The following is a 13,667-nucleotide window of genomic DNA, read 5'->3' on the forward strand; positions in this document are numbered from 1 at the left end:
AGTCCACAGAACAAGGATCTTAACTGAAAAAAGTACTTGTGTTCAAAGTTTGAAGACATAAAGAACAATTTATTACAAAGTTTTATTTGTAATTGCAAATTAGAATTTATTGCCTTATTAAAATGAAAAATGAAATGTTAAGGTCAGTATAACCAAAATTTCTCTCTCTCTCTCTCTCTCTCTCTCTCTCTCTCTCTCCCTCTAATACACACAAACACACACACACACTCATGTCCAAAGAAACATAGTTGAATTTATTTTTATCTTGAGGTACCTAGCCTACAGATCAGTTTAGTAGAAGTGTCAAGATCCACCAGGTATCTTGTTGAAAGCTGTAGATATATTTATTAGGTATACTATGGATGCATATATTTTAAAGTATTAAGAAATAGGTTTTCTTTCTGAAAGCACTATTTTAGTTTTAGAGTGACTTTTCTCTCCTCTAAGATTTCTAAGATTAAAAATCCCATGCACCATACACATTTCATATTTTGGCTACCACGAAGGAGCTTTATAGTGATCCTTTCTGACTTACGGGTGTGCTGCCTCTCTGTGTTGTCAAGTTGCCTATCATTGATACTTCCCCTGTCAAATGAAAAGTAAAGGTATATAATTCAGTCTAACTGAGGGATGTGTTTGTAATGTATAAAATAAAAATTTTTGCAAGTTCCAGATGACCCATGATGCTGATGCTTTTCTCAATGTAGGAAGGAAGGATATATTGAAAAAGAAATTGACCCTGGCAGATGGGTCTGAAAAGATTCTTCTAATTACAATCTTCCTCATTCATCTTTCCCCTCAATGGGTGTAATTTTTGATGTTTCCTCTGTCTATTCATCAAAAGATGGTTATTTATTCAGTTACTTCATTATATGACGTCTTTAAAAAATAAAACGATAAACTAAAATACAATCTTTTTCCAACCCAGAGGAGTCACAGCACTTTGAAAAGTCCAAATGGTAGCCCACAGTTATTACAGTGCCTTATCTCATCATAATTCATAAAGATAGTTGTTTATTTTATAGTCAACTCCATATAAGGGTCTGTGAAGAGATTTATTATATCTAATATGGAATATGTAAAGTTTTAGATCCAGGAAGACATGTTTGTTGTGAATGTGTGTAATAATTAAGAGGGAGTGTACATTTAAACTATTTTTCTTTGAAGTTTCTAACATATTATACATATCAAGTACTAGCTAATGTACAGATATTAGGACCCACTATTTATCTCTATTTATAAGTTACCAAAAATAACAGGCAATTTTGACTTTCCAAAACCAACTGTAGATACTAGTGATTGAAAGATACATACATTCACACGAGGTTACTGGGGTCTTTTTGGCATAGATAAACAGCTACTTAAGTTCAAATTCCATTCCATATATTCATATACCATGAAATCATCTGTTCTAGTCAGTGATCTATTGAAGTGAGAATATAATCAGACTCTCAACCAGCCACTACTAGATCTTTTAATGCTTTGATGATGGCATTAATTATTGATTCTTCCACGAGTTTGAGTGCTTTTAGCTTAGTATTTTGAAACATAGTTGTGATGGCTATTCCCAGTTGCCAACGTGAATATATCTGGCATGATGTACAATCCAGAAACAAAGGGCACACCCGTGATCCAGATCTTGATGCACAGTGGCCATAAAAAGCTTAGGCCCAGGCAAGGTGGTACACAGCTTTAATCCCAGGAGTCAGAGGTAAGCAGATTTCTGAGTTTAATTTTCAAATTCCAAGTAAAGAACAATTTAGGTCCATGAGTGGTAATAACACTTTTAATCTGGAACATACCTTCTGTTGGAGACCTACACAAGGACAATGGGAGAAGAAGAAGGAAATCTTCCTGCTTAAACTTACATGCCAGCTCATCTGTTAGAACCTACTCCTTCAAGACAGAGCTAATTGTAGGTAGATACACATAGATCTAGAGATCTTTAGCGAATTTCTTTTGTAGCATCTGTCAAAGACTCAGTCAGTGTGAGCATGTAAGAAATATATGAAGCTGAAAGGCACCACCTGAAACAGAAGGAAGGAAGAATACCTGGGGCTCACCCAGAATTAACAATAGACTCTTTCCCATCCATCATGCTAAATCCTCACAGTAGAAAGAACATTTGGATCATCCTCAGAAGAATGTTGCCTAGGTTATGAGGAATTGGCTCTAGACTAAGCAGTGTTCCAGTCCTCTAGGAGATCTTAATGCGTGGCCAAATTCATTGAATTCTTTCTGAGTAATGCAAATGTATTCCAGAACAAAGTTTGAGAATATAGAATTACAAAAATAGCCAACACCCAGTCAGGTAAAAATTTCAGTATATAGCATACAATAAAAAATATTATCAGGCATGCAAACAGTCAGGAACCTCCAGCACATAATGAGAAAGTTAAATCAGTTGAAACTGATCCAGATGTCAGGATTGGCAAATAAGGGTATTAAAAGTTATTACAACTGCATTCCATATGGTCTACAAGCAAAAGGAAAAACTGAGTGTGTTAAAAATAAAAAAGAAAGACACAAAAAGTGTACCCAAACTTTAATAGGGGAAGGTGCTACAATTTCTGAGATGAATAAAATAGTGGGCTTGTGAAACGCAGATTATGTTATGTGGGAGAAATAATTAGTGAATTTGAAGACATAACAATAGAAGCTATTCTGACAAATGCACATGGAAAATACATATGTGTTTATGTGTGTGTAAAATGTTTGTTTTAAAAATAAATAATATTAAGGAGCTTTGGAACAACATTAAACACAATTTTAATTATAACTGAATATATGTACATTGGTCAGGAGGTCAAAGAATAAAGAATGTCAGAAAAGCATAATTAAACACGTAATAACATAAAATCCAATTAACTACAAACTGTAGGTGAACAGTTGAAAAACTCCCAAGTGACCTCAGTCATGAACAAAACAGCAGTACACAAATATACACACAAAACACATACATGATCACCAAATTGGCCTAAGCTTGAGAAAAACACACATTCTATTCTGAAGCTTTTCCTTTTGTCTTCTGTCTTTTACATTCTTTATTTTCCCTCTTAGATCATGACCCCCGGGATTTGAAAGAGTGGTATGGATGTCTTGTTTATGCCTGAGCATACTTATTCCCAGCATCTTGGACAGCCATTCACTTCAGTATTCACTGTCATTCACGGCCATGAGAAGCATCTGTGTTTAAGACTGAAAATAGGGTTTACTCTTGGTTATAAACAGATATTTAGAAGGCAGCTTGATACCATGACAGTTAAGCTAAGCAACAATTGTAAGTTTTCCTCTAAGAGCTAACACATCAGCCATGGGCTATAGACTGGCTTTGACATCACTAAGAATGCATGTGCAACAAGCCCCATCTTTAACAATATAGTGGTTGGTTACTTCTGTAATAATCGGGACACTATTATAACTATTATAACATGTATAACCAGTGTACACATGTTGCTTTGTAGGTGAATATTATGGTCTGTAGGATTCACAGCTGATGTTTTTTTCTTTCCCCAAAGCGGCTTGAATAGCATATTTTAGCATTATAATAACTAGCCACCAGGAAGGAAGCTTCCAGTTGAATTCCAGCCTGTTTCCCCTATATTTTGCAATCAAAGAATGTGCTGCCTTCAGCAATATATAGTCTTTTAATCTACTTTGGTGGATAAACAAGGGAGATGATAAGAATATACATTGCTATGTGAGTTCTTTAGACTCTCAATAACAGACTTGCAAGAAATAAAGACAGGAGAGACTTGAGCAATGTGTTTTAATAATTAAAAATCTAGTATAATTAAATGTTCAGCACACTGCTTTTCACATTACTGAAAAGAATCTATTTCCACTATACTTTGATAAAATGAAGTGATTGGTCATTCCCACGGTATTCTTGTGTCTACCGTACCAGTGGGAAATATCATGTGAGGCCTGTCATTATTGTAGCTTGCTGGGGAACCATGCTATTAAGGTTGCAGTGCACCACGTCAAGAGAGTTAGCTCAGCACAAAATGGAGGACTAGTTTTGTGGTTCTTATATTCTTTGTATTGTGTGTTGATTGCCATTTTTAGAGAGAAAAAAAATTAAACAGAGAAGGGGATATAAAGTGGAGATTTCTGACTGTTTAGAGATTCAGTTATATTATGTGTTGTGTACCTGGAAACGGAGAGGACGTTCTTGATGAATCAGACACATGGGAGAATGTGTTTCTGAGAACAGACATGTGGTGTTTTTCTGGAAGCTGCCTGGATAAAGGACATGTGATGTTTTGGTAGCACAGAAGCTTGCAAGAACACAGTACTCGGAAATCATGTGTGGCATCGGTTCGCTTCGCCGCTCTTTGCGGGTCTTCATGGCGCTTTGCCAACGCTGGTCTTCGCTGATGATGCTGTGGCCTCGGTTTACCTTGCCTTCTTCACTGATCATTGCTCTTCATGGCTTCATCGAGATAAAAACAACAAAGAACTTCTGGTGGTATTCCAGCAGCTTCTTGCTGCTTCTGCGGACTCAGGCCTTGCGGTTTCTTCTGGATCAAACTCCCATCGCTGATTCGTCAATAGTGTTTGCAAGTGGATCAAGCTACTGCTACTGACTTGTGTGAACCTAACTGCGGATATCCTGACAATGCAGATTGGATTCACTCCCAAGAACTGTTTCTGAACAGGTCCACATCCTTCTTTGTCCTGTTCACATTTCCTTTCCACTACTTCCGGCGAGTGATAGGCTAGAAGGGAGATTAGAGCACTTAAAATCCCTTGTTGAAATAGGTTGTAAAAATTCTGAGCCTACAGGTCTATTTGTCTATGTTTGTTTTTTTCTAGAGTGGATGCTACCTACTGTGCGGTAGTTCCTATATGTTAGAGTCGGAAACCATAGTATATCCTATGATTTCAAACCTTCTTTCACACTGCTGCTCTGTAATTTTCCGTTCCCTTTTCATAATTTTTAATGCAACTGTATCTACAAATAGTTAATAGGCCCTCTTTAAGACTTTGTCTTCCTTATGTATCCACAACCACACCCTCTTTCTGCTTATCTACTGCTCTCATTCAGCATCCACAGCCAAACACATCTGAATACACCTCGTGCTGAACAGCTTCTGCATCAGCACCATCCCTGCTTAGTGCAGTTAGGGAAAGTCTTACACATGTGCTCATACACATTCACATGTCTGCTGTTTTACGTTCTTTCCAATCAAACATTCACTGTCTCACTCCAGCTTTCTTACCTCTTCTCCAGAGTAATATTTTATGTCTTCTTTATTCTCACGCCCCCCCAATGAAAACCTCTCTTACAAAGCCCGTGGACACAATCAGCTGAGATTGAATCTCAGCTCTTGCCCACTTAGAACCTGTGTGTATATGTGTGTGTGTGTGTGTGTGTGTGTGTGTGTGTGTGTATATGTATATATATATATATATATATATATATATATATATATATATATATATATATATATAATCTGATAAGGTTTTTAGCATTGTAAAACTAAATCATCCTAATAATCTTGTAGGAATTATTCTGTGGTTATTTCTATACAGTAACTCTATTCCATATCTAGTATTTTCGTTATTATGAATCTTACCTTTAAAAAAACTACCAGAATTTTTATTTTACTTTTATATAAATTTATTTATTCATTTTATTTTATTAAAAAGTAAATACTGGCAATTGAGTAAATGACATTAATAAATACTGGTATTTATTAGAGCCTAGAAATGTGTCCCTCTTATGAGTAATTAATTATTTTGTTACTATTAAGTAGTAATAAGGGTGCTGGAGCCACTATCGCTGAGCCTAGGCCACGCTGTTGCTGCTTGCCCATCGTTCCCCCATTGTGCACTTGCAGTCCCAAAAGATTCAAAGTCCAAGATGGCACCCCTCAAGGACCAGCTGACTGTGAACCTTTTAAAGAAAGAACAGGTCCCCCAGAACAAGATTACAGTTGTTGGAGTTGGTGCTGTTGGCATGGCTGGTGCCATCCGTATCTTAATGAAGGACTTGGCCGATGAGCTTGCCCTTGTTGATGTCATGGAAGACAAGCTAAAGGGGGATGTCCCACGCGCGACCTCGCCAGCAAGAAAACACGCGGGGACATACGAATCCTTGCGGCAGCCAAAACCTTTTATTAAAATCTTATGGAGAGAGCGCCCCGCGCGCCCGCATGGCACGGCTTATATACACCCTAGCGTGGCGCATCCACACCTGATTGGTCGCTTACCCATGATCTCATAAGGCACGCCCCGGAGTGGGCAAAGACCTGGCACGAAGGCACTCTTGCACATGCGCACACAGTTAACTTCCTGAAAGGAAGTCCGCTGGCGCGGCGGAGGCCAGTGCCATCTTGTAATGGCAGAGGCTATCCTGGCCTTCCACGTGGGGCGCAGTGGAAGCCAGCGCATCTTGTGGTGGCAAATGTTAAAGCGGCCCTTTACATCTCCCCCTATTTATTTATATTTTATCACAAATCATTTATTTTATAACAAATCATGATCACCCTATCGCGTGCAATGAGGAAACCTCAGCAATGTGGAAGGGCTGATCAAAGGATCATTGAGTCTCTCTCATCCCAGTGCAATGGATCCACAGATCCATGGGGTGCAAGAGCAGAGAACTCAGATACTGACTAATTCCTGAGCATAGATAACCAAATTCCAGGGGAGGCCCCTAGTACAATGGCCACAAGTGCTTGAGTGATAACGGCCTTGTCATGTTTCTGTTGAGATCTGAGTTTGCAAACCAACAATAGCATGAATACTAATCCATAGCATAGGGATGCACCAAACAGAGCCACTCCCGATAAGTAGCGGGCACCTCATCTGGTTCACCTCAGCTGTTACCACCAAGGGCCGTAGTCAAGCCGCTCCTATAATAGAATTTAGAATTCCCAATTGTTAGTAAATACTCCAGAAAGTTTACCCACTGTGCTTGTCTAACAATAGATTGGGGGAGGATAACTCCAGACACTGCAGACACAATGTCTGCAGCAGTAATGGCTGCTACAATAGCAGCGAAAGTGTCAAGGTCTTTTCCAGGACAGTTCAGGATCTCTGGAACAACCAGCAGGCAATGGAACCATTTCTGAGATCTGTACAACCAGGGCAGAGTTCCCCAGTCCACAGCAGCTTTACGCAGGTGGCATTCCTGTGAAGCTACAGTCTGTAAAATGATCAGTTAATGCAGCAAGAGTCACCAGGGAATGAAGGCGGCAGCAACGGCTGGAGTCCAGTCTTCTCCAGAAAGCAGCAGTGCACAGAGGGTCAGAGAGCAGGCCATAGTGGGACGGGACACACGCAGCGGTAACACTGACTGCAGCAACGCCAAAATCTCTGTGATGAGATGACAAAAGGTGAAGGGGAATCTTCTATCTTCCTCTCAGGGCAGAGGAATGATTCCAGGGACCCGAACCACGAGAGCTGAATCTTCATGTAACCAGGATCAGCAAGTCTCAGCAACCACTCAGGCAGCTGGCACACTCTTGTAGCATCCTGTAGAAAAAACACAAACATTCCCTCTTCCCCATATAAAATATCTGGACAGGATCATGTCAATATGTGGATCTTTCTATTTCACCTAGGCAGAAGTATGCCTAGTTGTAGGGTGCCATAAACTTTGGCATCCAAATTTTAAAATTGAAATAAAAGGAGCATTATTTAGCATACAGGGATAACTCCCCCTTTTTATTTATAAAGATATAGTAAAGATATTATTTATTAAGGTAAGTCCTCGAGGATTAGATTGAGGACACTGAGCACTTGTATTTATAAATTGACTTGTATATCAAATTATTGTCTCCAGCATTATTGTTTTGGATATATAAAGAATGAGATTTTTTGACTAATTGTTCCTACGTAAGGCCTACAATCTGTCTGGTATCATTGTCCTCCCTTGTTAAAGAGCCCAGGCAATCCAGTTTGAGTTCTTAAATGTCCTATAAAGGAACAGTACTTAGTGCTCTTAACCACTAAGCCATTTCTCTAGCACCTCACAAACTTTATTTACCTAAACATAAGCATTAATTAGAAATGCCAAATCCTGTAAATATTGTCCAATTTCAGTCTTACTAGAAATCCCTGAACTGGCAGGGTGAGGCTGGGAATAGAAAGCAAGCAAATGGAGTCTTCCTCTTTTCATATCAACTCCATTATCATTTTCAAAGAGGTGGGTCTATGGTTTTGTTTAGTTGTCTGAGCCAGAGCACTGAAAGGACAGTGAGTTGTCAGACAATTTACACTGAAATCACTCACTGATTTTAAGTAGAAAACCTGTCTCTAATAAAGCATTAAGTAATTGAAATCAATTGTAAACCAAAAGCCACACATTGGCTATCAGTATATGAATTGAAAGCTTGATTTAAAAACAGTGGCTAAACTACGGAATTTAATAATCTGTGTTGAAGCAATAGAAACTCAAGAGAATAAACAAGTTATGTAATAAACAAGTTATGATTATACATGTAGCCTTTTCATTAGATGAACCACCTATAAATACAGTAAGCGCATTTCCTATGGGTTGTATGCACAAATATACAGGAAGTACAAAAGCATGTAAAGAGTAAAATTATCAATTTTGTCTGAAAAATTTGTATATGTAATAGGCCAAATATCAGTATTTTGTAATAACCAATTAACTGTTGTTTGGAATAAGATATGTTTTATCAGGTTTCTTTTTAAAATACTTCCATGACTCTAGTCCACAACTCTGTATTAACACAGCTGAAGCTTTATCTCCAATGTGTATAACAAAGACCTAAGTCCTCTGGTAAGGTGAGGTACTTAGCCAATTAACATATCCTTAGAAGCTTGAAATTAGTTTCAAATATTCTTTTCTGGAGTAGTGTAACAGCTACTCCCCAAATATTAAAGCTCATTTTGAGAGCAAAGGTTTGTAGTAAAAATTTCCATATACACTGAAAGATTCAAGGTTCTAACTTCTTACATCGAAGAAGCAACAAAATTACATAATATAAGGCTATTAGCCATTCTTAATGATATCACTCTATGGGCTCTCTAAAATTATAAGCAGGCTCACGAAATGAAAACTCAAAATCAATCCTCTAAATCTATCTTGAAATGGCAGTTGGAGTAGGGAAACTGACTGTAATGCTCTCACAAGTTTCAAAACCTCATCAATCCTTCGTAAATCTTGTAACAATCTCTACCTGTTTGATTTTTTCTTAATTAAAAATAAGTTTGAGTTAGTCAATGTAACACTGGCAATCCTTAATCACAATCTTTAAGTTCTCTTTGTAACACCTGAGCACAACCACAAGGTCACCTGAGTTCTGAGTACATGACTAGGCAGCTGTCCTTGGGGCAGTGGAATTAGCATTAAAATACAGATAGCTTCAGGGCAAACCACAACTAGGAAAGCAAAACTCGACCTCCAACAAACTAGTACAAAGTTTGACTGCCAATTCCTATATATGAACGCACGATGGCGTAGTCTCTAGTACCTCAACAAAGAGACATTGTCCTAAATTCTTTTAGAAGCCTGGTTTCTAGGATAAGAATTCCATAAAAGTATTATCTCAATTTAGACCTGTTTCCCTTGGTTGGCTCATGCTACATGTTGTCTAGAAATGACTCCATCCAAATTACCAGCTTTATGTCAACTTTCTGTTACCAATATTATACCTTTTTAACCATATCCAATAACTAAAAAGGCCAACAATCTATGACCAAGGCAAGTAGAGCATATTTACACATTTAAAACCAATCAGAAACAAATTGAAGTGGCTACACATATCTTTAATATTTAGACCAAACACCATTTTTAACCTTTTTAGCTATGATTTTAAGAGAAGCACCTTGTTACCTGTTGAGTCAAATAATAAGTCAGGGATTTCTCTAAGAGAAACAGCTCTCAACTCTTGTACCAAAGAAGCTGAGAAGCTGCTGGCGCCTTTAAGATCAGCTCGTGCAGACGCTTAGCCTCTGGGCAGCTTCTTCAGCTAACCTATGTTCCTAGCTACAGGTGCAGGGCTCTAAAGGCCTGATTGAAACTGTTTTTTATTCATTTGTTCCTTTTTGAAACGAATTAAAACCAAATCAAGGTGTGAACGACCAGCAGATAAAGCTTTTACCATTTTTTCTTTTGAACATGAAACATAAAATATTTAAACAACGAGAAGCAAGAACCACAGACATAAACTGACAGACATGGGGAGATCCTGGTGCACCAGGGACAGACAATAGACAAAGAGGGGAAAAAACCAGATGGTGTTCACGGTGACTATCCACTCGAGTGGAGTCAATATGGACGATGGATTGTCTCAATTCCTGGACTAGTCCATCAATGTGTTGAAACCCAATTCCTGTAAGATACTGAGATATATTATCTGAGCAGCACGACTGACATTTGCCAATGGTATGGAAGTGAAACACAGTCCTGAATATTTTTACTCACAACCCAACTACATTAACTCCATCAAACTGTGCATGGGCATTGAGATGTCCTTTTGTTTGATTCTCCTGAATAAATTTTCAGGCAGTCTGCCTCTATCAAGCCTAATCAGTATGACTCTGCAAAGCTTATAGAGCCTGATCACACCTTTTACCAGCACAAAGACAAAATTTTTCTCCCAAAATACTGTGTTCCTTTTATCTCCTTTTCTTTTCGTTTTTTCTTTAGAGACCTTTCCTCCCTCTGACATACTTTCTTGTTGCTCTGTAAGGACCCTCTGACCTGTCCTAGCGGCTGTAACGGTTTCCCACACAAAGAAAAAAATAAACAAAATTACCAGCCTTGTCCACGAAGGATCCATAACTTTCGGTTTCTTCACAGTTTTTGCAGGGGTCCCTCCCTCAGTAGCCGAGGTGGCCACTGTCCCCGGGGCGTCCTTTCCCCGTACTATCACCTCTGACGGTGGTAAGACCGCAGAAGGGCCTGGTGCTTGAGATTGATCAGTATCATTTTTTCGTTGCAACCTTTCACTATGCTCCGTTTCTGACATGCTTTCTTATCATGTCTCTCGGAGTTTACCTCAATTCCTGCTGCTTCTGGATTCTCTCCGCGGATGGAGGACTCCCTCCCGGTGCCTGGCGATGGTGTGGCGTTTTTTATTCCGGGTTTCGGCACCAAATGTCCCACGCGCGACCTCGCCAGCAAGAAAACACGCGGGGACATACAAATCCTTGCGGCAGCCAAAACCTTTTATTAAAATCTTATGGAGAGAGCACCCCGCGAGCCCGCATGGCACGGCTTATATACACCCTAGCGCGGCGCATCCACACCTGATTGGTCGCTTACCCATGATCTCATAAGGCGTGCCCCAGAGTGGGCAAAGACCTGGCACGAAGGCACTCTTGCACATTCGCACATAGTTAACTTCCTGAAAGGAAGTCGGCTGGTGCGGCGGAGGCCAGCGTCATCTTGTAATGGCAGAGGCTATCCTGGCCTTCCACGTGGGGCGCAGTGGAAGCCAGCGCCATCTTGTGGTGGCGAATGTTAAAGCGGCCCTTTACAGGGGGAGATGATGGATCTCCAGCATGGCAGCCTTTCCCTTAAGACACCAAAAATTGTCTCCAGCAAAGACTGTGGTGTGACTGCAAACTCCAAGCTGGTCATTATCACAGTAGGGGCCCGTCAGCAAGAGGGAGAGAGCCGGCTCAATTTGGTCCAGCGAAACGTGAACATCTTCAAGTTCATCTTTCCAACATTGTGACGTATAGTCCACACTGCAAGCTGTTCATTGTCTCAGATCCAGTGGATATCCTGACCTACGTGGCTTGGAAGATCAGTGGCTTTCCCAAAAGCCTAGTTATTGAAGTGGTTGCAATCTGGATTCAGCTCGGTTCCGTTACCTGATGGGAGAAAGGCTGGGAGTTTACCCACTGAGCTGCCACAGGTGGGTCCTAAGGGAGCATGGCGACTCCAGTGCGCCTGTGTGGAGTTGTGTGAATATTTCCAGCATTTCCCTGAAGTTTCTGAACCCACAACTGGGCACAGATGCAGATAAGGAGCAGTGGAAGATATTCACAAGCAGGTGGTTGACAGTGCACGTGAAGTGATCAATCTGAAAGGTTACACATTCTGAGCCATTGGCCTCTCCGTGGCAGACTTGGCCAAGAGCATAATGAAGAACTTTAGGCAGGTGCATCCCATTTCCACCATGATTAAGGATCTCTATGGAATCGATGACGTCTCCCTCAGTGTCCCGTGTATCCTGGGACAAAATGGAATCTCAGATGTTGTGAAGGTAACACTGACTCCTGAGGAGGAGGCCCGCCTGAAGAAGAGTACAGCTACCCTCTGGGGAATTCAGAAGGAGCTGTAGTTCTAAAGTCTTCCCAGTGTCCTAGCACTTCACTGTCCAGGCTGCAGCAGGGTTTTTATGGAGATCATACAGTTCTCTTCTGAGCTGTTGTTAGTATGGTTGTGTTGAGATGGTCTGGGGAAAAATCTCAGTTCCCACAGCTCTACCCTGCTGCTAAGTGGTACCTGGTTAGTGTGACAGTCTCACTGTCTCCAAGACACACTGCCAACTGTGTGCAGGGTTTGATTACCCTGGGAGCCTGCTGCATTGCTGCACTGCCCACCGTCACTAAACGTCACCTAGAGCCAATGAGTTCCCAGTCAGTCATAGCCTGGCTCCAGTGTGCAAGTCCACTATGCATATCTTGTGCATAAATGTTCTCCAGGACATTTCCTGTATTATATGTGTCTGTAGTGTAGATTGCAATATTATGTGAAATGGAAGATCTACATATGGATGGTGGAACCAACCACACAAGTGTCACATCAAGGAAAACACCAAATAAACCTTGAAAAAAAATAACAAGAAGAACTAATGTTGTCAATTTACCTTTATTTTTAGAAAAAGCGTAGCTTAATTGGCATTCATAAAAGATAGTAGTGACGTCAGTGTTATTATCAATGCGTAGCGATAGATTATAGGTAAGAAAATAGATTTTTGTCTAAATAAATTGCTCTTAGTGAAGAATGTAGTTTAAAAGAATGTTTTATAGGTTACACTGTTGTAGGGAGCCGTATTGGATTTGGGCCTGGCCGCTTTGTGACTGTACAGCTCAAGGTGGCTAGACTCTGGGCTGTATGGCCACAGATGCTCACTCCTAAGATGGCTGCTGTAAGATTATGAGATTATTGGACAAAAGCCTCTCCCAGGAAGATTCAGGAAACAATCACAGGATGTTTCAGCCTGAGCAAAGCTACTGCTCTGCCCTGAGCAGATTCCTGAGAAGGGCTCGGCCTTTTCAAAGAATATGTCCCCGGAAGACTGTTGCCTCTTTGTTTAAGGAGAATATCTTGCAGTTTAGTGATTCACCTTATATCCTTGGGCACTTCTCAGTACTCCCCCACCCTAAGCTTCAGTTCCTGCTTCAATTCCTGCTTCAGAACTTTAAATACTGTACATTCCTCTCAATAAACGAGACCTTGACAACAGAACCTTGCTTAGTCTCCTTTTCTCCCCCCCTTGACCCTCAGGTAGCGCCTCTTCGGGACCCTGAATAACTGGACCTGCTGGACGGGTCACACTGTCACATTGAAAGTTACACATTGAAAGTTAAACAATATGGAAAATATAAACTATAAATATTATACATTCAAGAAGAGACAGCATCATGATAGTCTTTTTTTCTCCCCTTAGAACTGCATTTCCAATCTTTCCTCCTTATTTCTTTTTCTTGGCCTTAGGTTGCTGAGGTGT

The 13,667-nt window shown here is 40.2% G+C and overlaps 1 pseudogene; it reads left to right on the forward strand.

The window, feature by feature from the left end:
- Positions 1-5,766: 5,766 nt before the first annotated feature.
- Positions 5,767-13,427, forward strand: Ldha-ps2 (lactate dehydrogenase A, pseudogene 2; annotated as a pseudogene).
- Positions 13,428-13,667: the final 240 nt, after the last annotated feature.

This window comes from Rattus norvegicus, chromosome 15 (assembly GCF_036323735.1).
Source record: "Rattus norvegicus strain BN/NHsdMcwi chromosome 15, GRCr8, whole genome shotgun sequence".
In the NCBI taxonomy this organism is placed as follows: Eukaryota; Metazoa; Chordata; class Mammalia; order Rodentia; family Muridae; genus Rattus; species Rattus norvegicus.